The sequence below is a fragment of the Agelaius tricolor genome, unplaced genomic scaffold, assembly GCF_023055355.1.
Source record: "Agelaius tricolor isolate 1412-34295 unplaced genomic scaffold, bAgeTri1.0.p SCAF_2, whole genome shotgun sequence".
Taxonomy (NCBI): domain Eukaryota; kingdom Metazoa; phylum Chordata; class Aves; order Passeriformes; family Icteridae; genus Agelaius; species Agelaius tricolor.
Window position 1 is genome coordinate 42,337,519 of NW_027269262.1, and position 27,615 is coordinate 42,365,133.

Here is a 27,615-nt window from a genome sequence, read left to right on the forward strand (position 1 = left end):
TTAAGGATTTCAATATTGAAATTCCAGAGTAAAAATATGTATACAGATAGGAAAAAGAGGAGACAGAAAATACCACCTTGGTTCTAATCCCAATCTCTGAAGATCAGCTGCAGTGTGATCTGCAGTTCTTATGTGTCTCTTTCCTCATGGGTTATCTGATAATATTATTATTCTTCCAATGTTTGAAACCTTAAGACCCTTTATAGAGGATCCACTCCTTCCTCATCCCATATAGTACCTTAAAAAAAAATGAGACCAGAAAGCATTAATTATGTCTTAGACTTTGTCAACAACCAGTGAAAATGCTTAAATGCTTAAAATGCTTCCGCATTTACAGATAATTGGTGAGAAACTGATCTGTCTTTAGTTTAGTTAGGAATTTGAAAAGATGTTGGGGTTAAGCCCTGTGTTCTGAAGTCATTCCCAAATCTGAATAATCTTCCAGGCATAACCCAGAAAGCTGCTCCCTCTCCAAATCTCTTCTTCTCCAACTTTTCTTATCATGCAGAAAACTTTTTTGCCCCAACAGCCTGCTTTTTCTCAGGTATTTAATGGGTGATTTGAAAGAAATAAAAGGATGAAAAGAAAAAGGTTCCTACCCTTCACATCACAGTGACTGCACAGGACCAGGAGGAAAGCCTGCATTGCAGCACAATTCTATCAAACCTTTGGGCCTTTCAAAGGCTGCAGAAATGCCTTCCTATTGCTGAAGGAGGTGAGAAAAAATAAAAATCACACAATCTAACCAGCCTGAGAACAGTGGGCTTAAGAGTAAGTGTTCATTCAGCACAGATGCTGACCGAGCAGGTGAAAATAAAATGCTTTCAGAACCTTTCACAATCTATTTCTGGATTAAATTCCCAGCTTCATATGGTTTCCTGCCACTTTGAACTACACCTTAATGTAGCTACCTCTTCAAACAGTATTCAGTATAGCAGACACAAAGAAAAACTTCAGAAAGTACCAAAAAAAACCTCACAACTACATATGTACCTAAATACATGTGCTGCTGCCATTCAGCCCAGACCCAGGAAGTTTTTCCCAGGGAAAAAAACTTAAACAACTCAAACAATTCATACAACATAAAAAGGAAACCCCAACAACCTTGCACCTTGTGTAAGGAAACCATATCCTCAAGTGGAGGAACTAACATACATATATCAGAAATATAGTATATACTAGAAATCTCCAATAAACTCACTTCCAAGATAGCCATGCCATAGCTCTCTTTCAACAGAATCCAACAATCAGACTGCAGCTACATTTATTTCCCTTCTCATATTGCAGGCTTTCAGGATATATTCCTCTTTTGTCACAGTCCTCATCTTTTTCTTTTTCCATTAGGACACTACAGATTGCAAAGGCTAAGAGGAAGCATGCCTGAGCCAAAAGAATTTTCAGTCTAAAGAAAACTGGTACAAAATGAACTTCAGAACTGCAAGTTAAGAGGAAGTTGGTCAAATTCAGTGTTCAGAAAATAGAGCATAAGCTTTTCTGTGGGAAAGCTTCTCCATAGTAACTAAAACTGCAATCTGAGCATTGACTCCTTGTCAAAAATACCCTCAACATAAAAACAAAGTACAAAAGCCTCTGAAAAGCGAGAGATTTCAATGACCCAAAAAAAGAGGACAAGAGGAGGATCCTCTAAGCATATACAATTTCTCTGCTGCTGATCTATTTTACTAGTAAGGAATGACAGAAAAAAATATAACAAAAGATTACACAGGTATTTAAAACATATTCCAGGTAATATTATTAGGGCAATTAGTAAATTGGTGGTATTGCTTCTCCAGCAAGAGGAAGGATCAATGCAGCTGACTCTCAGCATTACAATTAGGGATCAGAGAACTGTTCATCCCTTAAAACTGCTAAGCTTTAGAAATTGGCCTGTATTTTTTCATGTCAAGTCTCTGCCTTGTCTTAATTTTTAAAGTATTTTAATTTCAGACAGAACATCTCAGTTGTTTCACAAAGAAGAGAGAAAATATCTTGTTTAGTCCTTGTTAAAAAGACAGACTTTATAAGAAAAGTTTCAAAGACTGGTGTTTCCAAGAAAGGGTCTGGGGTAGTTTTGGATAAAGAAGATACCCTGTGACCCTCAGGATAATTTCTAAATACATCTCACACATCTTTCAAAAGATCCAGATTGCTCATATTTTTTGTAATACAGCTGAGGTCCTAAAAGGGTCTGATCTGACCAACCACTCCTTCTTTCCCACCCCACAAGGAAGAACCCCTGAAGAAATGCCCACCACCACAGAGAGCAAAGCAGTCCAAGGAAGCAGTCATTGTCACAACTACGGCTGCCTCCTGTAAGCATCAGGACAAGCTACCATCAGAACTTAAATTTTTGCAAATATACATAGTAAGGAATCTGCTTTTCAAGAAGAGGGGAATGTTTCTAACACTGGAGGCCAAAATTCTAGTTGAATGATATTTCAAAGTTTATGCGTGCAAACAGTTTCAGCAGCCACTAAAGCATCACACCCTGATAAAGTGTACCTCTATCCAGAGGGATCACATTGTGCTTGGAGGTTCTTAGGATTCACAGCACAAAGGAAACACCACATGCATGCCAGTCACCAGGAATGAGAGGCACAGCCACTGCCATTAAAACCTGGCACACCCTAGAGAACACAGTAACAAGGACAGCAGGGAGAGCGAGCTCGCTGCACCTCCAACTTGCCTTTGCCTCCCTTCTACAGGGAGGTGATGAGCATGAAAAAACCTATTACGGTCATTTTCCCCACCATAAAAACCATAGTAAATGATAGGGACAAATGAACTATGGCCAAGAACACTCCATTAAGTCAGCACTCTGAAAGTCTCATGGTTTCTTTTTGCTTAATATTTTGTACATCACAGCAAGTTTCTCTAATAACGTACAGCTCAGATTCTTACATTTCCAAGGGCTTATTAAATTAGCATAGGCAAATATGAACATTTTCATATGGAATTAAAGACAAATATTCAGAATTGCAAGTGAAAATAAAATAATATCTGGCCCTGTACTTAAAATACAAGGAATAATAAACTTGATTTATTAATATCACTGAAAAATAAATTAGATGTTCATAAATTAGGTAACTCCTGAACAATCAGGAATTTTCATCCAAAACATTGGGGGATAATGTGGAGAGAAATTCTTTCCATTTATTATTAAATTGAAAACAAACCAAAAAAAGAAACCCACACCACAGGCCACTGTATTTTTCCCAAGATCATTAAATACAATCTTGAAACAACTCTCCAACCTTCAAAGAATTTCTCTACCCTAACTGAAACCAGGACAGAAACTTTGCCATTTTTTCTTGGAGGAATCCTTGCAACTGATTTCATTTGAGAACTTCCTCATTGAAGACATTAGCAGAGCCAAGAAAAAAATGTGATGCAGCATAAAATCATGCAAAATCAATTTATATAATTGTCAATACATCCATTTTTTGAATAATAAATTGTTCAAAATTTCAAGAAACTACAAAATAAAATCCTGATGAATTTTCCTTAAAAATCCATGATCTTTTCCCGCTCTGTACAATTTCCAATAAATTACCCTCAGCTTCAAAATAGTTCATTCCTGTGAGACTGGTTTCAGTTTCAGGATTGCAACTGTGTGGTAACTGCTTCTCTTTCTGTTGTTTTCCATTTCCAAACGTAGGCTTTGATCCCCTCGCTCTTGCTGGTAGAGCAGTCGCCTCACACACACAGTCTCTCTTTGAAGCCTTCCAACAGTGCCAAGAAAGAAGCAGGCTATGGCAGCAGGCTCAGTATTCTCTGGTTATGCAACAGATTAGATCATTATCAACAAAACTGGATGCCTCCAGCAGAGAAAAGAAATGGGGAATTTGAGAGCAAGTTTTTCTTTACTTATTGTATTAAGGGTGGCTGCTTGGTCAGTTTGAAAGGAGGAAAAAGTTACCTCCAATTAAGAGCTGGTCATGTCAGATAAGATTACAGTGAAAAGCCCCATAATAAATATTACTGTCACATTTACCAGTCAGTTCTGTTCTTTCCTTGGCACCAAAGTTTTCCCATTCGTTGTGTAATGCAAAAGAAATACTTGGCTCAAACTAATGCCAATAATTTAAGAAGTCTGATTTAGCCACATGGATTTCATTCCCCATAGATCAATGACCGTGTGCCAACAGGATGCAGGAGAAGAGTCTGGATTCTCACATACCTGCAGAGGGAATATGTGCTTCTTATCTATGATATATACACAGCCTGTGCATGTGGATATCTTACACATCTGTCACATTTCTGTCTTCTCTAGTTGCTCCAACAACTTTTAAATCATCAATTAAAGATATTTCAGTTCAGAATTCCACTTCAGTTAACGGATAAAGCACCTACTGATTGGGCATGCAGTAAATATAGGGATTTTGAATCTTCATATACAGCAGAAAAATACATACTTAGTAATTTCTTAAGGGAATTCCTTGTATAGCTGCATCTTCCAGATAATTTTGGTTTCCTGCATGAAACAAATCCCCCGAGTCAAGTTCTGACAATTAATGTATAGTGAGGAGGAGAGATTAGAGAATATTGAACGGATTAAACAATTTACTGTTTGTATGTAAGAATCCAGCCACTGAGGCTTACAAATGCATGCAAATGAAACCAAAAGGCTTTGAGAATCTTAACTGAAAGCTTTTATAGCTTCTACAAAAGACATTAAGAGTAGTTAGATGCTGGTTATAGGGAAAAAGCAAGTATAAACAGTTTAATATAGAAAAAACTATATGGTTGCTCTTAATAAGAGAGAATATTCTTATAGTGTTTCAATGTGTTAATTCTAGATCATTATAAATTTTTAAACTTGGAAAGCACTACAGAAGTTGAGTTTTGCTTTTCAAGTTCCTACAAAACAAGCACTGAAAGTATTGTGCATTACAAGATGAATGTAACACTTAAAATGACATTATTCAATAAAAGAAGTACTGTTAAGAATGGCAGAAGTTACATGACCAGTGTAATTTGTGTACAAATGCATATTATCATGAGATCATCAGTAGCTTAAAGAAAATCTAGAAATCAGAAGCTCTGTGTTCTGGGCTTTATTTGCAGGAGATACTTTCCAGACATGAGATTGCCTTTTTTTTTTTTTAATTTCTAATACAGCTGAAAAATATTAAGCCAAATAAATTATGAGCATAATAATGAGCTCTTAGTCCTCACTTATTACTGCCCTTCTTTGATATTATCACTGAAGGATCAGAAAACCATGTCCCCCATCTCTCTTGAGCAATCATACAATACTTTACTGTATGATTTGACTCTTTAGAAGCACAGACCTAAATAAAATCAGGTGTTTAGCTGGACTGCCTTCATCTCTATCTTTATCCCACAGTCAATAATTATTAAAAACTACATATGAAAAAAATAAATGGCATTCCCCCCAAATCATGCCAGAAGAAAAATCACTGATGAGTCAAAGCTAGTCTGTAAGTGGGACACAAAGTATGATTCATAAGTCATTGATTTGGGTTTAATTCTTGAGAGAGAAAAAGCTCCATCAGTAACATCAGACAGAAACTCAAACTCTCATTACAAAAACATAACATTAAATTCAGTGAGTCTTTTCATTCTGAACATTTCTGTTATGTGTGTTCACCACAAGGGTTTGAAGCCACGACCAGTAACCTTCAGCAGCTCCTGCAGGCAGTGAAATCTTGCAGAGGACACTGAGTGTGCTGGGCCACATTCCTGAGCTGTCTTCTACACAGCTGCAGGGCACAAGCTCTGTGTCCACCACTGGGGCAGAGGGAATGGGACCTCTCTGACTGAAACCACAACAGAACACCAATTATGGCTCAACTCGGCCATTGCCAGCATCAAGTTTATCAAAGCAGATGAGATTCACTTAATTCGCCTTCTTTTTTTTCAAATGTAATATTTAGGCAAACTAGACTATAACACTAAAAAAAGGAGATGAGTCCAATGAGATGATGGCAGAGGAACCAAAAGGAACAAGGAGCACCACCACTACTTTCAGACAACAGATCAGACACTAAGCACTATGTCAAAATTACCTCTGGGCCACAGCTTTTGTAGCAAATTGGGTTTTCAAGGGCATTCCCTCTCCTCTGCACTACATATTTATCTCATGTCTTTCAGCCCACACCCAAAACAGAGGCTTTGTGCAGTAATTCCATTTTAAGCCCAAAGGACATTTATTACAAGAATATTTTTAATATTTAAAGTATAGTAGAATATATATATAGAATTCTAGATCAATAAAGAAACAACAAAAAAAAAAAAAAAGAGACCAGGGAGCCTTTTTCATTAAGGAGGTAATAATACAGTAAAAGGATCCATAAAAAGCCTCATTCAAAACCTAGTATGACCTTGCTGTTCACTCACATCCTTCAAGCTGACCACTGAAAGAAATATAAAGTAATATTCATTTTCCCACATGCTCATGGCAGTCCAAACAACAGCTCTGACACTGGAAACAGACTGGCAAAGTATTTTATTTATCTTTAACCTCAGCCATGAAAAATGTGAGAAATAAAAAATTAAAAAGCCACGCTGCTATCGGACATTTCACAATGTAATCATACATCATACCTGTACAGCAGAAAACATGCAACAAGACTAAACTTCTAAAATGTAGCTGCATATAAATGTATGCTGCTTTCCCTGTCCTGTCAGCTAGCAGGCCTTTAAAGGAAGATTATCAAAGGCACTCCAGTCACTGTGATGTGAAGACAGAATAAGTGAGCACGACCTTGAGTTCTCCCTTTGTATTTCATGGCATTTTTTTAAGTATTTTTAAATCATCCAAACAGTAAGTACTAACATAGCCACTACTGAATTCACATGCTTTTCAATAGGATGATGAAAATTACTTGAATGAATGTCTTTTGGCTTATGTGCTCATTTACATTCCCCTCAGGAGTAATATATTAGCAATGTCACTGCTATGAACAAGTAGGTGACATATCAATAACTATCATCTATTAATAAATACTTTACTCATTCCATGAGGTTAATCTTCATATGCACCCGTGAGGCAGGAAATTATAGTCAGTATTTCCCCTGGGGATGCTAAAGTCATGTTATAGACTGTCCTAGTCCATGCAGTGATTCAGGTGTCAAAGCCATAAGTAAAAAACTGTCAGAGACCCTGCCTCCTAATCCTACATTCTAATCACTGAATTTTGCCCATCTGATGAAAGAAACTATAAGAATCATGCTGCCTTATCATAACTGAAATTTAAAACTGACATTTATTAAAACTTTCCATTAAAAGGGGAAATTATGAAACCCCCATGATTTATCAACTGATCTCTCCTTCATCTTCCAAGGACATATGTGTGATAACTGCTACAGAGTTACTGCTCCCTCAGATTAACACAGACCTTTATTTGGAATAAACATCTTTTATAAGGAACTTGATAATCTTTCCTCTATCTAAATTTATTGACTTCTCTTTACCTGGCTCCTAATCCTCAAATACTCGCTGGAATGTGAACAGAACATTTATGATATGAGATACTGCTACTGTTGCCAAGAAAAGAAGGAGAAATACTGAGTTAAAAAAAAAAAAAAGAGAGAGAAATGTTAGAAATGTTTTGCTGCACAACACAAAATCACTGCTCATTTCCCCAGTTTGTTTCTAATAAAATTAATAAAGCAATGAGTTGGTAGGCACTCCTCTACTTCTACAGGAGTTTAGTGATTGCCTTCAGGAAGGGAAAACTCTTGTGGCACTCACAAGATGCAAGAGCATTATAAAAGTAAGATTCTATCCATATGTTAAATGTTTATTTCCAGCACATCTGTCTTAGCTCAGTAAATGTTTTTAAACTTACAAGGACACTGACTTGAAGAACTCCCTTTAAAACTAGTAGGAAGTGTATGAACAAATCCCTTAACAAGCTTTCAAATCTCTACTCATGAGTTAAAAGAAAAATTAGGTTGCAAATCTTTCAAGATCTCAAGGAATTCAGAATGTCACTTGTCCAAACCCCCACCCCCAACATGTACCCTCAATGTGTGCAGCAATGCATTTCTGTTATCACCCAGAATCCAGGAGGTGAGAATGTGAGAAATAGTGAAGTTCTAATGAATTTTTAAAAATCAGTTAGGAGCTCAGCAAGGAGATTTGAATGGGTTCAGGGGTTTGTGAAGATTCCTTCCATCTCAATTGTCAACTGCCTGCTCGTGCTGAACATACTGATGAGGAAATCCTCGGAGCATGCAGCAGCAGCCCACTGCAGGGACCTACGTCATTGGAAATGTTCCAAAAAAAACTTTGGTGCCTGAAGAGTTCTTTCCTATCCACAAGTTCCTTAAGATAGAAGGAAATTAATGTGGCAGGTTCTGGTAAGCACAGACAATGGCACTTTTTGGGTGGGTATTACCTCACCCAAGAACACCCACTTGCTCATTTTTCAGCTGACTGAAGACCAGCTTCTTCTAGTTACAGCCATTTCCTCCTATGGGGAACACTAATTTCCACTGTTGCTCTAACAATTAGAAGACAACACTAATCACTGCAAGTACTACAGGCCTCTGTACCCCATCACACACACACAAAAAACGCTGCTCATTTCTACCGTGAATTTCCAGCTTAAAGGGGAGTAGACAGATCAATCTTCACAAAGTCTTGAACACAGCTCTTAAAGCATATTCTTCCATAAGAGCTGGGCCAATACAAATGTTATTAAAAGCAAAGGGAAGGGGCTGGATTACCCATGGAATTATATAAATTATGAAAACCATAAAAGCAGATGTCAGTCTTGAAACAAAACACTAATTTAACTGTCCTCCGTGTAGGCAAAAAAGCAACAACACATTCCTTGATGAAAACCACTCCTTCTAAGCCTGAAAGCAAAATTAAGCTGAAAATACAGGATTAAGCACTTCACCTTGTTTTGTGGGGAGTTTCACTGAGCACAACAAGAATATTCCTGTGTGCTTTATGCAAGGGTGTTTACAGGACAAGACTGAATTGCTGAGCCATTATTTTACTTGTGGCTCAGGAATCATTCCAAAGCAAACATGAGAGTGAATATAGCAAAATATATTTTCAAAATTAATCAAATGCATAAAAAAATTTAAGCTATGAAATTCTGAACTTCATCCAGGTTGCCAAAGTTCAGGTCTTGCCCTTCAGTTGATCATCAAGATTATTTACTGCCTCACTACTAGTCAGTACTGACAGACAAGCAACCCCAAAGTCACTATCACACAGCTCAGGAGATAAATACTTCTTCCAAAAAGTAAATATCTCCAGAAGGAAAACAAAATCCTGTATATTGCTGATAGTACAAATAAACAATACAGGAAGTGCAAGCTTTTCTGTTCTATATACAACATTTTTCCATGAAGGGATATGTTTGCTCATATGTGAGAAGGAGAATGAAAGTAAAGGTCCCTTAACTTTATTTCCACATGGTGGTAGCTAATCCAGTGTATACAACAAAATGGGATCCAACAAATCTTATCTATTAAAGTGAATGTTCTGGAATCTCACATTCATTCTCCTATCTCAAGAGTGAAAATTATTTTTATCTTCTAAAAAAAATTATTCTATGCTTATGAGCATGCACAACATTTAAGATTGTCTCCTCATCTTTTAAATTCTTGCTTAAAACTAGCTCTTAAAAATTTCCATAGTATTTCTTGCTATGCAGATAAACAGTTTCTCTTGTGTCAATGTCAATGGGGCAGTATTTGATACAACTTTACCCAAAAGCAAGCCAATACCAAAAAATATGGGTAAAATGTAGAAGATGCATGCGTTCATGATGCTTTATCTTCTCTTCATTTAGGAGAAATTCTGAAATTTGAGCCATCCACTATAAGAAAAGAAACAACCTCTAACAACAAGAATTTCATCTACCCAAAATGCTCCTCAAGGGTCTCCAGAGAACCAGGACAACCCAGTGTTTCATGGCACAGACTCCAAAGCACTGAAGGAAGCACAAGCCAGATCGGAAGAGTTAAATAAAGCAGCTAAAATTCAGCAGCATTGTGAGCCATTCCAGACTCTGGTTACTGTAACCTACACTGGGTGTCCTCTGCATAAGCACCAGTGTGACTTTGTGGACTGCTGAGACTCAGTCTGTTGCAACTGGCATAAGTTGCCACAGGCGAGTAATCACAAGAAACTGACCTTGGCAAAAGCACATTTTACACTTCACTGCTGTTCAACTGTGTTATACTAAAGAGAGAGCAAGTGAGCACAAGCAGAAGGGGGAGGGAGAGAGAACAAAAGGGATAGACAGCATAAAAGTGAATGTAGCCATTTTCAGCTTTACCTGCTTTTAAGATTTTAAGAGAGGTACATCACACCTCCAATGCACATCACAACCTACACATAGTTACATCAATTCTGCATGGCATCATTTTTAAACCATCAGGGTGTGAGGAGATTTTTGGAGGGGGAGGAAAAAGGAGACTAAGTACTAAATTAGAAATGAAGATCTAAAAAAAATTCTCCCAACAAGGAGGAGCGAAGTATAGAAGACAATTACAACTTCACATTTTCTTACCACTGGATTAATGCATAAATGAGGATTTTTAAATTGTTTCTTCCTCTTGTTTGGCTACACCTGTTGAGAGTACATTTTTGAATCAGCTGCAGCTAATAAAGCCTAAATGTATTCCATGAGGTGTGCTGCAAGATGTCTTAGTCCTAATTTTTAATGTTTCAGCTCAACTTTACCTTCAGCTCTCAACAGCCTGGCAGCAATTTGCAGGAACCAGTATGGTAAAATCCCCACTGCTGCACATACAGTTGTGTCTGGCTTTTCTCAACCATCTTTGATCTCCAATGGTTTGAATCAGTTATTTCCTGCTAAATAATTTTCTTAGTTTCTGCATTACTTTTCTTTGGTATTGATTACTGCATCTCCAAAGAAACAGGACCTGGCAGAGCAAGATGGCACAGGATCCCATCATTAGTGCTAACCCACATCCTGCCCAAATGTTACAGCAAGTTTAACACAAGGATCTAACCTTGAGGGTATGTTGCGTTTCCAGGACATTCTCTGGATGAAGCAAAACATGCAGAAGCTTTGTACGAGTTCCAAAATACCGAATCACTCTCCACTTGGGAAGTGTACAAGGTATGCAAGTCTAGACAAAATAAAATGAGACCACATGCATTTGTATCTGCTTCCTTACTGCTCTTAGGTCAGTGGCCTAACAACTCAATGCAGCTTCTCTTCCAGATCTTGAAGTCTGCTTTTTTCCTGTGCAGACAGTTTCTCTATTCCTCATCTGGTTCCATAAATAACTCAAAACCCTGCTAACAAAAGCCAGCCTTTGTTCCTCTCAAACATGCAAACCCTTCACATCTCTGTCTTCACAGTCTCCATTCCTCTATTAAAACTCCCCGTCCTCTGCCTCAGTCCTCCAAATGTCATTACTACCAGTAAGCAGAAGTGACTTGTTTTGGACACAGCCATGTTGTTACCTTAAACCATTCCCATCTGACATGGTATAATGACCTCCCCTGTCAGTGGCCAGGGAGATACAAGACTCAGCCCTGACAGCAGATGGCTGCTTCACACACACAAATTCGCTCAGCAACTCAACAATGATACCATCACGCTTAGCCTATAAATTATGAAAACAGCAATTCTATGAAGCATGACCTAAAATTCCAAGGGACTGAAGTATTTCCAAGTCTGAACTTCAGATCTGGGTCAAAAAGGTGTCAGCTGTGGATCTGCAGAATTTTAATCATCTCATCAGACTGCAGCTCTGTCTCTCACAAATACATGATGTTTGTAAGGCCCACAGGCATGCTTCCTGACACTGAGGCAGGACTGTCACAGAGGGCTGGATGGGCCACAAAATACTCACTGCTTCTGTGAAATGTGTGAGAAACTCTTGCAGGGTCTAGACAGAAAGTAAACTGATGTCTGTCACATTTTTCTGACTACACTTGGGCACCAAATAGACTTATTAAAATTTTTATTTACTAAGACCTATAGTAATTAGTTATAGTACATAGGAAAAGATAAAGTAAAAAGGGCTCAGTAGTTCTGCAACAATTTCTGTGGTCCCTCAGGCTTGGCTGCCTATGGTCAGCATTTCTCACAATGACACACAGCAAAAGAAAGAAAAGGGTGATGAAAAGAAATACCTGATGGGTACTCATATCCACAGGAAGAACAAGTCTTTGCTTATACTAGGCCAAAAGTTAGCAGATATTGGTATTACACAAGAGCACCCTCAGCTGAATGTAAGGATTTGACATCTCTTACTTCTTCAATACATATCCTAAACAACAGGTTATTGAATTAGTCTCTCTCTTTGCAGCTCCCTCTGGGTCTCCCAAACCACACCGTATTTTAAGTGTATGTGTCAATCAGTACTGCTTCAGTCATTTGACTATATAGTTCACTAGCTAGGATCTCATTTTCAAGTAATTTTACTCATTAGGCAGAACAGAAACATTAACTGGGCCTTCCCCATCCATACAAGTAATTACAAACAGGCTGGCTACTGCAGGCATCTCTCTTCTCTTTCCTCTTCCTTCGCCACCTCTTTCAGGTTAGAAATTGCTTGAAACCAGTACATTTCCACAAAATATACAAGGGCTGACAAATCAAAATCTTTTAACATCTAAAAATTACCAAGAAGGTTTAGCTATAGAAATATATATATGGGTATGTAACTACACAAAGTATCCAAAAGATGATGATTCTCTGGTGTAGTATGGTTGAAATGTTACTAGAATGGGATTAATTTGACCTAACAATTCCTTTACTGGAAAAAGATTTGTTTGAATTACATTTACCTTTCTTGAAGCGTTTAAGAAAGAAGTCTTGTCTAGTTTAAACTCATCCAATACAACATAACGATATCCTTGAAGTCCAGAGAGTCAGGAGAGTCTTGCTTCTAGTTGTGAATACTGAGTGTGATCTACAAGAAAAAGAAAGTGGGGGAAAAGGTTTGGTAGACAATTCTTTATCTTTTCAATGGGTCAGTGTTTTCAAAATCCTTACAGATAATGGCCTTGACTCCAGAAGTTCAATCAATCAATCAATCAAACAATCACTACTTGGTTTCCAGAAAGAAGCCAAAGCAGATTTATTTTTCTATGTTAAATATTCTGTCTCTCTCTCTTCACTGTCTTAAACATGAAGATATTAGAGTGAAAGGTGTGATTTCCTCTCCGTATTTAAAAAAAACCAAAAAAAAACCCAAAAAAAACCCAACAAAACAACTTGCAATTCTTTGCATATTCTGCTGTAAATTTAAAATTACCATCAGGGAATTTATAACTTTGTTTTAGAACCTACAGAAGAGAAAGGCTACAGTTTCTCTGATGTGTAGTGCTAACACAAGTCATAAAGCCAGTAGCAACTCTTGAAACAGAACTAAAGCTATGAAAAACATAAAATATCCTTTTCTCTTATTAGACACTTCAATTAATCAACAGCTATTGGGGAATAAATTAAGTACTCAGCAGCTTTGTTGAATAAGCGTGTTTTAGTCTGGAAACAGCTGTGAGAAGTTCACCAAATTTTATTCTCTGCATTGTCCTGCTGCCTCTGGAGTTTCCACTTTCCTAAGGAACATCACTTTTTCTGGAGAGCACATTGAGCCCATAATTTTGCAGATACTCGTTGGGTATAGTATCAGCTCAGTCTTTCCAGTTCTTTCAGTGACAGCAAGCAAACTCACAAAAGCTTTGCCTCAGATTTCACAGGCATGTGTGTGCCTCTCTCTCAGTACCCAGGCCGACGTGCCAATATGTAGGATTAAACTTTTTCCAAGGTTGAATAAGCCACCATCTGTCTATCTTGTGTGGTGCTGTGCGCCATCCGGGAGACTTGTCCCTTAGAGCATGTTTCTACCATATGTCACTCCTGAGTGATCAGTTATGCCAAGACATTTGGGAAAAAATGACTAAGTCGAGCTGGAAAACCCTTTCCGAATTCCAGAGGAGGTTTGCCAAGCCTGTATTTGCAAATAACTTCACATCCACTGGTTTTTGCATATATTGTGCATAACAATAAATTATGACCTTTACTCAAACAGACATGAGGTATGTGCCTTCCACTGTCCAGAACTCAGGGACTTTTTAATAAGCCAAAGGATTCAAGTATGACACATCTCCAGGAAAAATACAAGAAACTTTTACAGCGACTTTTACGATCGCTAACTTAATAAAGGAAAAAAAGAAGCAGATGATAAGAATATATTTCAAGAAAGACTCAGTCTGTTTTTTTAAAGCCACAACAACCAGTTATTTCTTTCAGAAGACTCAACTAAAAATAGCTAAGGCAACTGAATACAAGAATTTTTCCTAATTGCAACCATCCAACAATGACCATCTAAAGTGCTCACCTGCATGCAAAGTGATCACCGAAACTAAACGTTAAACTGCTGATACAGTCCATGCAATTAGAATTTGTCTAATAAAGAATATTACTCTATCCTATTTTAGATTTAAAGAACCATTTTATGTTCCAATTCCTCAATTATTAAATTAAAACTCAAGCCAACATCATTCTTATGGCCAGCTCAAGGCTGCTCATTTACATAACTGACTTTCAAGGGCACTTCCTCACACAGCAATTAATACCAGCAAAAAATCCACCAGATCTGTTACCTAATATTAAGGAGGACATTCTTGAGAACATTAAAAGAAGAAAGAAATTAGTAAATCGTTAATCCAGCCTCCCTGAGTAAGATTAACATGGAAAGGAAATCTACTCCTAAGGGCAACAGGAGAAATATTAAATATGAGAAGACAAATTATAGGAATTATTACATTTAGTGACAAAAGTGAGATGAGGAGCAATCCAAGAGAGAACACTGACCTTTGTGTTTTGCCTTCAGAATTTGGACAATCATTGAAAAAGAGGGAATACTTGAAACAAGGATTCACTACAGCCCACTAAGATTTGTAGAAAAAAACACATCAAAAAGCAGAAAATGTTCATGTTAAACAAAGAAAACCACTACTGAAAAAAGGTTATTATTAAAGGAAAATGAGGTAAATTATCACCTTAGAATGGATTATGATTTTTTTTTAATGTATCTAATTCAAACTGCTTCCTTATGCACAAAGAGTGAAACTTGCAAAGGTGAGGATGTTGGTAACAAATTAGACTACCAAGGAAAGAGAGCCTCCTACTGCAACATGGACTTGCTGAATGGAAAGAAGAGAGGAAAATAAATATAGACCAGCTAGGCAAATCTGGACTACTTGCCTACATAACACACCTAATGATATTGAAGCCAGCATATTTTCTGAAAGGCTCAGCTCCTTCCTGGCCCACTCCAACAGCCTGAGGCATTCACACTGTTGAGCCAAGAGAGACTGGAGAGGCTGGTTCTACAGCACCAACTTTCTGCTAACTCTCCTTATTCCAACAAGAAACCTTTAGGGTAACATGCACCTGCCCTAATGTCCTCCTTGCATCCACCTACAGGTCGCAATAATCTTCCCTTCAGGATGAAACATGATTTGCACATAAGACTGACCAACTCAGAAAGTTGCAAATGGGGACAAGAGGGGAGGAGGGAAATTCATCAAAGCTGCCAATTAAGAAAATTCTTATTCTGGAAAAAATTTGCACTGTGAAGCCAGTCAACAGCTTCCTCACAGGAAGAGCAGCCATGCAGCTTCTGCACTGTCATCTCTTGCCAGAACTACAGCAGAAACAAGAGTTTCTCTTGAGCTTCTCAACAAGTATTGTGGAGATCCACACATATCAGTAAGGAAAAACTATGGAGCAACATAAAGGGAGAAAACACTGAAACCTGGACAAAGATTAAAATTTTTCTTCCCCTTTATTTTCGGTTTGGGGAGGCTCAGGATCCATCACCCATTTGTCCCACACCAATGCAGACATCCAAACAGGAATCTTATCACTCCTTGGAAATATGATGTTTTTTAATTTGGTTTAATCACTAGAAGTTCCTTGGAAATTCTTGGCACATGCAGGCTGATTTCTTTTGTGTTCCACTTCAAGTATGTACTAAGCCTCATCTCTCCGTTGTTCTCACAAACTTTTTAGGGAACTCTCAAGTCTCCTGAAATTCAAAAGTTCAGGATTCCAATAACCACATGCAAATCCATTCTTCTAGAAATAAATTCACTCTTGTGGCACAACTAAATGTTTCTGTTATGTAAATGCAAAACTTAACTGAAACATCTACTGAAAAACACAAAACTGCAACACCTCAAAGGCAGCAACATTGAAATTTATTTCCACAGGAAATCTCATTTAGTGGGTATGACTTCAGAGACAGTGTTTAAAGACAAGAAGGGCTCTTCAAGCACAAGGCCAAACCCAAAGAGTAGTTATGTCCTCTGAGCCACCCATCTGCAGGGTATTTCATACATTCCCACAATCATTCATCACAATTTGCTCCCCAGTGGAGACTCTGGCAAGACTATTTTATTTCAGTGACCACGAAGTAATGGAGAAAATGCAGGTTGATGGGAAGCTATGAAATGTCTCTAAAAACTGCCAAGCAGCCAGTCCTCTAACATAAAGTCCGTTCTGCAAGGGCTATGGTACTGCAACATAAAAAGAGTTTGCTTTTCAAAAATGTTAATGCAATATTAAAACAATACACATTCTCTTTTCTTATGAATAATCAATACTCATAAACTAACTTGAAGAAAGACAATCTCCATGTGCCATGTGAAAGCAGTTCAGAGTTACCTTTGCTAGGGGTGCAAAAAGAGGCATTGTTGAGGCAGAGGTAAGCCTTGCTTTTTCCAATCACAGAGATAAAGCAGTTTTACTCACATAGCTTTCCTCTTCCTCACTTCCCCCTCCTCCACACAAAACCCAAGAAAAGCTGCCATTGCTTCAGGTCAAAGGAAAAACAGGCCCAGCTGCCGTGAGCCAAACAACGTACAGGTTTGCTATCTCCCCTGCTGTTTTGGCTCGGGCTCTTCAGACTGGAAAATTCAGAAGCACGATCTCCCAAGCTCTATAAATGCCAGAACCATCTAAGAGGAAAATAGGACAAGGCCACCCCCAGGCAAGTTTGTACTAAAATCTGCTGGCTGCAAGGCAAAAATACAGTAAACATCACATAGGGACAGACTGCTCCTCAGAAAATATTCCACAAGAACAATATAGCTTCCAAAGAAAGGCTGCGCTAAGGGGACTTCTGGAGGGAAAAAAAATGCAATGTTTTAAAATCCTTGTGAGGAGTTAGTAAGCTAATGGCACACTCAACGACAAATTGTTTGACAGGCAATATGCTTTTGACATTAATCCAAAGAAGAAATGTAAAAGCGACATTGAATGTTCTCTATGAAATAGTAACAAATTGGGTATCCTAGAATAGTCCTGCAGCTCACTAAGGAAATTTTGCTTTTGTCTGAACAACTGATTGTGTGGAATAAAACAAGTAATAAAGGCAATTAATCATCAATATCACCACCCTGTCTTTTCAGGAAGGACAATTTTAGTTAAATTTTTGCAGTCCTTGAGAAATGAACTTTGCAACTGATTACAGTATGTTTTAACGTGCACTATACTGACTCAACCTTGAAAAACAAGCCAAAAACAGAAGTTGAAACATCCTTTTTCCTGTGTAGCTCCAATTTGCAGTAGCAAGAAGCTAAACAACATGCTCTCCACCAGATGGCTGAAATAAAAAGAACACTCCTTCTGATTAATTAGGAAACAAATGAATCTGCTGTTAGCACAACAAGTTACCATCAGGAAACCTGGGTTCCCATTAAACTTTGATATCTGTGCTTTCTCTGCAACTGTGTTCAAGACCATCCTCAGATCTGTCTCTCATTACAGAAGCAAAGTGTTAAACACCAGTCCATCACACACAAGTATCACACCAGCCACTGCACAACCAAAAGGGGAACTGGCCCTTTTCACAGACATCACCACAGTTCTCCTAAAAGAGAAAGCATCCATCACAGCAGAAACTAATTAAGGCCTCCTAGTGCTGTGAGGAGAACTGATAGGTAAAACCACCCATCCCTTGTCAGGGTTCAGTGAGCAGGGGAGGCTCATGCATGCACACCCAAGCTCTCCAGCTGGTCCTGGAAACGGAAATCCCCAGAACAGATATAGTACAAGGAGCAAGGATGTGACAGCCCAAGCAGCAGAGGCCAGCCCATGGTTCCCTGCCAAGGGAGGCTGCCAAGGCTGACTGTGAACATCTCAAGTGAAGGTTCAGGATCCAGTGCAGGCACTGGGAGGAGAGGGATGACGGCATAAAGCACGTGGGACTTGCACAAAAGATGTGTGAGTGCATGCACTTAGAACATGAATATAATGTTTGCTGCTATGAGCTGAGTGACTCTGGGAAGAAGGAAACTGAGCCTACCTGACGCAGGAAGGTGCAGATAAAAGCAGTTGGTATTGTCATTATTCCTCTGGTTTCTTTGCATGAACAACTGCAGTATTACACCAAACTTTAAAGAAGGACCATTTCAGAAGCTGGCTATGGGAAAGAACCTACCACGTTTCAGGTATAAAGGACAATTTTGCCTTCTTTACTGATAACATGTATGCCTAAAGAGGCACAATGCCTTAGTGAGAATCCAGGACGGCCAACTAACCCACACCTCTACAATTTAGAGTATTTCTCCTATGTGCACAATTGAAGTTCTCAAACATGTCAAGTGTGTTATTTTCTAGGGCCAAAGGGAATGGTGGAGACATTTATTACAAACTAAATCTAGTCTCCTTTTTAAAATCCAAGTAAAGGTACTGTATCCTATTAAGTAATTGAGAAAGCTCAGACACTTGAATAAGAAAACCCAAAAACACTTCTCCACACATAAAAAAAATAGGTTTCAATAATTTTAGATATCTAGGAAGGCCGTTGAATTGTGCTAAATGACTGTATCTCATTTTTTCTTATAGGCTGGTGATAGTTAGGCACTCTGGGAAATACAGGGATACACAAAAATGCAAAAGAGTAGAGAAGACACTAATATTTCAAAGTGCACCTACCCATTACATCACACATACAATTACAAGGGGAAAACTATTTTTTGAACCTTTACATAAGGTTATGAAATAACCTTAAAATGGAATAATAATAAATGGAAATACTTATAAATAATAAATGGAAAACTTCAATAAATGCAATATTCTTTGGCACAGTGTTTTTAGAAGACCCACTTCTGTTTGCTTACAATTTACTTGATGCCTCCTCTAAGACTCATGTTGGCAGAGACAGTGAACAATTAAACCTGTGTACTCTCTCCCCACTCACCACATTGAAGATCTCAAGAATATCTTCCAATGTGTCTTCTTCTCAGGACAAAAAAATCCCTGTTTCCTGTGGACATAAGCCGTTCCATATCTCTTAAAAATGCTGCTTTTCCCAACATTTTCTCATCCTGTTATATTGTTTCTGAGCTGAGGGACCTGAACTGCACATGATGCAAGATGCTGGTGAGCCATGAACATACAAAGTGGCAAAAAGGATGCCATCTCTTTAATTCTCTATTCCTTTATTAATATTTCCTAGTATTTGATTTGCTTTTCTGATCAGTGCAGAGTAGTGAGCTCTGGTTTTACACTGCTGTTTATCATTACCTGGTAACTGACTCACACATGGCAACAGCTCAAAACTCACCATTATTTTTCCCCTATGTAGACCACTTTATCCACACTGAATTTTACCTGCCTTTCCACTACTCAGCCATGTCAGTCAGTCCTCCAGTTCTTCATGGTCCACTTCAACCTTACTACTATGAGCAAGTTACTATCATCAGCACGCTTTCTCACTTCATCAACAAGGTCCTTTCCAGTGTACAATTTATGGGCTGAATGCACCAACCAGTCCAATTACTCTGGTGACTGAGAACCACTTATTCCTACCTTATTCCTCCCATCTTCTACTGACTCTTCCCAGAGAGCTTGTATTCATCTTGGTAACACGTCTGTAAATACTGCATTATGAAGTAGATAGTATCCTTGTTATTGACAAATTCTACATTTTTGCAGACAAGATGTAGGGGAAAAAGTAATGTCATTTTCTGCCATTTGATTAAAAAAAAACCCCTAAGTGTTTGCATATTTTAAACCCAAATATCCAGGGAATATAAAGTAACACCTCCTTCCTTTACATACAGCCGTAAGTAAGAAGTAGCACAAGCAAAACAACAGCAATTTCTCCTCTTGTAACTCTTCCACAAAGACAAGACTTTATTAAATCTTCTAATAATTTTTAACCTGAGGATCAAAAAGAAAGCAAATATTTTTAAAAAAAAAATTAAATATTTTTCTGCTGTCTGCCAGCTGTGTGGGAGTGCCAGCAACTGCATAGCAACAGAAAATTTTTTGAGTCAGCAAATTACAGCTTCCCCCAAGTTTTCTCCTTGATCTTAAGCAAATTGCTACTATTCTTTACTAGATTAATTTATTAATATTCATCCCCCTAGTGGCTCATTTTTGCTGACCATTAAGTTAATGGTGCAGGGAATAATGTCTTTCCAGCCTCCTAACCTGGCTGTTTCCTACCAGCCTACCACAAAGGGCACCTGAATTCTGAAAAGATACGACTATGATTTGTAGGAGTTAGCCATAGGAAACTGATTTCACTTGCTCCCATGTGTTCCTGCACATTAACAGTAGCCACAGCCCAGCCCTTGAATGATTGTCTGAAACCTGCAGTGACTCCTCTCATCAAAGTTCTCTCCTAACATTTATCCTAGGACTATTTGTGGCACCCTCAGCCTCTTTGATATCACCAATTCCAGACTCTTTGTACCTGGCTTATTAGTGTGAAGAGTGGCCAGAAGCTCTGAAGAGCACAAGACACAAGGTGAGTGCTGGCACCCTCAATTTACATTACATCTCATACCAAATAACTATGTTGTCATCAAGCTAAAAAGACCAAGAAAACAGCACAATGGAAAATTTCAACAAACTGTGGCTTCATCATTAAAATCTCTATTTGAGTTTTTTTGTTGGTTTCATTATACAGAGAGGCAGAGAGCTCTCTAAATAGATTTGCTTAGTTTCCATGTCTGTTGCCAAATTTCCATCCTGTGGAACCAATTTTAAATAAAAAAAAGTGTCTCTTCCCATCCTCTGTTCCTTGGTGTCATTCTTATTAAGGATACAGAGTAAAAAATGAATGGAAATGAACTAGTCACAGTGGAGTTCAAATCCAAATATTAACTTTTTTAATTGCCAAAAAAAATTCAGATCACTTTGATCCATAAGTCTGTCTTTCTTGCAGCTATGGAAAGTTTTTAAACGGAAGGCTGCCAACAATGACTTTGTTATAAACTAGAGTTCACAGTTGTTTTTATGGAATTTTGTCTCGGTAACTTTTAGCTCAGCAGTTCTCATGAAAATATTTCCAAACCACCAACTTGGCTAAATATTTCCAGCAAAGCAAAATAATCCCTAGCTCCTAAATACAACTCTGCTTCTTTTTTTAACTTCAGTTTATCCTTCAGAAAACTAGTACAGCTTTAAACATGGGAATGACAGAGAGGGGAGAAAGGAGACAAAAAAAATCTAAGAACTTCAAGCAGCCTCTCATATCTCTGGGTCATAGCAGATGCAGGTCTGGAAATGGAGATGAGATTTGGGAAATAACCTCCCACATATACACAGGTATTAATAGCAATAGCAAATAAAACCAGAATGAACACTGCAATTTGGAACAGTGCAGTACGTGCCTAACAGAAAGCTCTCAAATAGATTTAGCCATTGTTAGCCCATGCTCACTGAGAGAATTTCCACACTAACACAAAAAACATTATAAATGGGAAAGAAAATCTGATGGGCTTTGTATTGCCATTCTGTTTAGCTCTTTTGAAGAGGGAGTGTAAAGGAATCATTTATTATAACCCTTTTCGTATCCGTCAGATGTTGCATGTTTTATGTAACTATAACACATTTGGCAAACTCTTCCTACCTACCCATATGCCAGGGAAAAGCTCAAACTGTGTAAGAGAAACCTTTCTTAACAAAGTGAATTTCCTCGTAGAGAGGAACTGCAAGTTGGACTAGGGCTCCAAGATTTCCAGGCCCTCCTCTCTCCGCGAAGACTGAGACTTCCACACAACCTAGAACGCACACATCTGCCTCCCTGGGAAGCAGAACTTTCCATCCTGTGCTCTACACATGCCAAAACAGCAGTTGCACTGGGTCATTCCACACATCAGACCACAATACAGACGCAGTACAACCAAGGCAAGCCCGCGTCCGTGCCCCTACAATGGCTCTTTCAGAATGAGTGCCAGATGTGCTGGCCAGTGCCCTCCATCACCAGTGACCAGGCCCATTATTCCCCAAAGCACAATAAAAGGACCCTGGCATCCACAACTCCACCACAGACTCCAGGGCAGCCAGCTGGGTGTGAGAGTCCACGTGGGATGCACTGTTCTGCATGCAACAAACCCCTGGTCTTTCACCTCAAGCACAAGAGGCCCCTGCCTCTGATCTTGAACTCAAACCTCATCCGTCGTATGTATGAGACCAAAATGTGCAAGCTCCATGGGTAGTCCTGAAACTTCTATCTTCCAGCTTTTCCCCACAGTACATGGGGGAAAATGGCAGCAGCTGTGATGAGTGGGAGCTGCCACGAGAATACCCCAGCAGAGGAAGGAGAGGAGTGTATGGAGAACATGTAGGAAGCTATGGAGAAACAGAAGAGGGTACACCACAAAGCACTTACAGCACAACTTGAGAGAAAAACAAACCACCCTCAAACAGTGGGGCCAAAAAAGAAATGGCAGTGAGGAAGAAAATGATGAGAAGAGTCCAGGTGCAGAAGAATGGGGAGGCTGTTCCAGGCAACCAAAAAGGATCTTCCTTCTTGATTCATCCTTAAAACACATTTAAAATTTAGAATTTCAGACATAGATTTGCAGAGCAAACTGATAATGCATTTCACTCACCAGAGCTTTCACCTGCAACCTATCTATGCAATTTTAAAATGTTCTCAACTAAAAACATCTGTTAATTAAATACTTCACATAAATGTCAAACAGTTGTGTTATCTTGGTAAATACGTGACAAAAAAAGCAACCTCACTATAAAATTCATATTTTCACTAGGAGACTAAGCAGGAAATACCCTTTGCCTTCAAACTTGTGTGGGACTTTGCAGATAGACCAATTGCTTTATGTAGCAGGATCATCCAGTCAAGTTTTGTTGCTGGCTTTGCTTGGAAAGCTGCTTCACTACCCTTTAGAGACTTTTGAGTTGCAGACAAAAATATCTGTACCTCAAATATATGGGCACAATTTAAAACTGTGATGCATTGTGTTAACAAGAACTCAGGCAGCCATGGATTGCAGCAATTGTGGCAGGGTTTCTGCAAGAGAAGATCGGAGGTGACTCTTTTGAATGCAGAAAGTGAGCGGCCAAGTGACCAAAGGGGGAGGCTGCAACAGGGCTAATTGCATCTGTAGAAAATAGTGCTAAGCTCATCCATGAAACAAGAACAGAAAAGAGATTGAAGAGATTAAAAGACACAGCACTTGATTTTTAAGCTAGGAAATGAACCCTGCAAGGAAGTATGAAAGAATCAGGATGGGACAGACAGAGGGATAAGAGCAGGCTGCATGAGAGACCTACAGGACAGAGGTTGTCCTGACTGAATAGGTTTGACCAGTCCAACCAGTGCTTTACATTGTCACTGCAAAGAAAATGGGAAGCAAATCCTTGTATCACCTTTCTGGCCCACCTGAATGCACTGCAGCACTAGATCTGAACCTGATGGGCAAAAGCAATCTTCTGTGGACAGGACAGGGAGAAATGCATTCATTTGTCAGCTAAAAGGGACTGCCTATCACCTTGAAGTCTTGTCTGTTATTTCTAAAAGGGTACCAAGGCACTGGATATTAACATTTAGAAACCAAACCAGGTAGACAAGCTCACAGGAAGGAAGATTAGGTTTTCTGACTTGTAAGAGACGTCACACTAAGCAAAGCATGGGTTTTGTTTTCCAAAATGTAAATTTATATAACAAATTGTTTCAAACAGCTAATAAATGCCTCCAGAATTGCAGAGTGGTTTATACACCCAAAAATTATGGAAATTAATAGACACTTCTGGATATCAATTTTCTGAGATTCCTTTTTTTCTGGCCCACTGCTCTACAAACAAAATGCACATTGAAAGAAATGCACAGATGGCCAAAAATACTCCTGCTTCACAAATATACCAGTACTCTAGATGGATTACATAAAATTCTCAAACTTTCTAGATCTGTCAAGTACACTGTGTGAATTATGCTTGCTTAGAATAGTGATAATGCAACAAGTAACTCCAGTGTTGTCTTATACAAGCACAGAAAACAAATGTATCAAGTCACTACTGATTTTCAAACAGGCAACTATTTAATCCTTACTAAAGTAGGCATGAAGAATATCAATTAAGGTATCTTTACACACAAACTGAATCTCTTCTCCAACCAGTTTATGATCCTGTTCCCAATTAGGCTTAAAGCTACTGATGTTTTTTAAGGTCTGTTTGGGTTTCTGTGGCAAGATTTTGGTAGCAGAGGAGCTACAGGGGAGGTTCCTCTGAGAAGCTGCCAGAAGCTTCCCCTGTGTCTGACAGAGCCAATGCCAGCTGGCTCCAGGTCAGACCCACCACTGGCCAGGGCCAAACTCAGCAGTGATGGTGTAGCACCTTTGCAGTGGTGTAGTAAAGAAGGGGGGAAACTCTGCAATTTCAGCCAGAGTGAGGAGTGAGAACTTGTGAGAGAAGCATCCCTGCAGATACCGAGGTCAGTGAAGAAGGAGGGGCAGGAGGTGCTCAAGGCACAGGAGCTGGGACAAGCCAGCAGCCTGTGGTGCAGACCACGGCGAGGGAGCTGTGTCCCTGCAGCCCATGGAGGACCACAGTGGAGCAAGAGCCACCTGCAATCTATAGAGGAACCTCAGCTCAGAGCATGTGGATGCCCAAAAGACTAAGGGAAGTTGTGGGAAGCCCACTCTGGAGAAGGCTCCTGGCAGGATCTGTCAATCCATGGACAGAGGAGCCTGCACTGGAGGCACGGAAGAGTGTGAGGAGGAGTCCTCCCTGAGGAGGAAGGCGCAGCAGAGACAACATGCCTTGAATGGACCACAACCCCTATTCCATCTTCTCCTGTGCCACTGAGGAGGAGGAGGAGGTAGAAAATACAGGAGTGAAGTTGACCCTAGAAAAAGGGAGGGGTAAGGGTGAAAGATTCAGTTTTTATTTCTCATTATCTTTCTCTAATTTGATTTGTAATGAATTACTTACCTCCCCCAAGTCAGGTCTGTTCTGCCCATGAGGGTAGTTGCTGAATCATCTCACTCCATCACTTTTATCTCAACCCATGAGCCTTTCATCATATTTTCTCTCCCCTCTCCAGCCAAGGAGGGGAGTTGTACAGCAGCTTTGTGAGCACCTGGAATCCAGCCAGGGTAAATCCACCCCAAAAAGTCCCAAATTATTTCAGAAACAATGGTCTCAGCTCTATAGACTGAGGCCAGCCCTGATGAGAATCACATTCTCCTGTGTCTTGACCAGGCTGGATGGGATTTTGAGCAACCTGGTCTAGCAACAGGCATCCCTGCCCAAAGCAGGGGGGTCGGAACTAGGTGATCGTCAAGATCCTTTCCAACCCAAACCATTTTATGATTCTATGACTTAGCAAGTTTTTCTTTCAAGAGTCCTCTCTGTAGGTGTGTAGGAGTTTGTGCTTTGAACGCCTCCTAAAACCAACCAACTTTACCAAAAGGAACTCAGAATATGTCCAAGAGCCAGGCAATGTATTCAGGGATGGAAACGCTGACAACAAATCATTTCACATGTGCATTGTACATTTCTAACTAAATATTGCTAAATAAAAAGGCAAAAGCAAAGAAAGCAAAATGCTCAACCAAAAATACTTTTAAAGAAAATTGGGGGAAAAAAAATATATATATACTTGTCAAACTGTCTGCAGTAACACTAGATTTTTCCCACATGCACCTATTATGCAAATTTTTAATACAATTGTATCTCAACACATAAAAAATGTACTCCTATTACACTTGACATACTATCTCAATTATTTGATATGCTTGTATTACCAATATCCTGCATAGTACATCACATATATTGTATGCTTCGTCCTACTCTGCTCCCAGACACCTTCTCCAATAAGGCTGTCACAGCACCATCTCATGACTTGTACATTTTATTAATCTGTAGTGAAACAAGCTGAATGCGAACACAATCATTTTAACTGTTCACATTTCTAAAATTTTGACAGTGTGTGTCCTAATTTGACTCCATGCATCCCTTTAAAACATCAAAGGTGTATTCATACCTCCTTATGTCTCAAATGATTTTGGTTATGGTATTCAGTATATAGGTAATACTACACATGCATGTAGAATGCCACGTGTGACTTAGTGGCGACTGTCATGCGTCACACATTGCAACTTCCACCCTCCAAGGAAGAAAGGAACATTTATTTACAGTTGCATCCAGAGCTGAACTCCTCTTTGAGACAGAGAAGAAAAATTACACAGTCTACTAAAAAAGTAAAATAAAAGGAATTTACTAATTCTGTGCCTAATCTTCCCCTTTGTAGCTGCATTAAGACAGTTTCAGGCGCAGAGAGCGCAGTGTGCTGTGACAACCCCATCCACTATGTCACGATACTTCACCACGTTTCTAAGTTCTGCAGCTTATGCAAGCTCCCAAATCTTCCGCATAATACTTACTCATCCAGCTGGAGAAAACACAAATAATCTAAAGAACCAATAATATACATGGTTTACATAACACACCCTGCAAAACAGAACTGTGGGACCAGCCTAATGAATTACAGCCAGACTGAGGCTGCGAGGGCCCCGAGTCCCCAGCTGGCTGCGCTGGGCACTTTGCACCGTGCATGCTCCTGGATCAATCTCTGCCCTGAGACACGGACACAGCATCTGCACAGGCAGTACCTGCTCCACTTGTTAGGGCTCAGATTCAGCTAATGGCACACCATTTACACTGTCTTCTAATATTTGCCTCACAGCAGGTGCTATCACAGGAAAAACTTACCACCCATTGCCACTGACTGCTGGGGGAATGGTAACTGCATTTGACTGACAGACAGTGAGTGAACCAACTCAACAGAGTCACCTGTGCCAATGAGGGTGTCACAATCACCAGGAATAGAGGGAATCAGACCACATGGTTGAAAAGAAATAGTTTTATGTACATAGAGTGTCTTCTCATAACTGGCTTCGTCTCAAAAGAGCTCCACTTTTAAAAACACCTAAACACGAAAAGTGATTCACTGGTAACCGTATCTGAGTTTTTCAGTATCTTATAAAAATCTAAACCATAGATCTTAAAAGGATACCAGCTTCTAGAAGATCAGAGTTCCATTTATTTTCTCTTATCACATCATTTTCACGTTTGTTTTTTCTGATGTTCATTTAACAACTTGCATTATTTTGATGTTCATTTAACAAACAGGTCCAGACAGCTACTTTCCTTTTCCTGTCACCAGGCTTCTGCTAAGCAGCAGGGGTAAAATCATTACAATACAATAAGGAAACAGAAGTTACTAGACAGATTTCAGCAGCTTTAGTATACAGAACTGCTTGCAATTTAGTCAGTAGTTAGGACTGATTATGATAATTTAACTGTTGATGTTACACAACACAACTCCCAGTGACAGAAACATCTATGACATGGAGAATCAAGTGAG

At 39.2% G+C, this 27,615-nt stretch overlaps 1 protein-coding gene across 2 annotated transcripts in view; it reads right to left on the reverse strand.

Moving 5' to 3' along the window:
* Positions 1-27,615, reverse strand: part of LDLRAD4 (low density lipoprotein receptor class A domain containing 4) — a 286,905-nt gene that overhangs the window by 230,526 nt on the left and 28,764 nt on the right. Inside the window, exon 2 of one of the 2 annotated variants that reach the window (XM_071456688.1) lies at positions 12,764-12,888. The exons of the other annotated variant lie outside the window; for it this stretch is intronic. The gene's annotated coding sequence lies outside the window, so the exon portion shown is untranslated. The remainder of the gene's footprint in view (positions 1-12,763; positions 12,889-27,615) is intronic. 2 annotated transcript variants of the gene reach the window in all.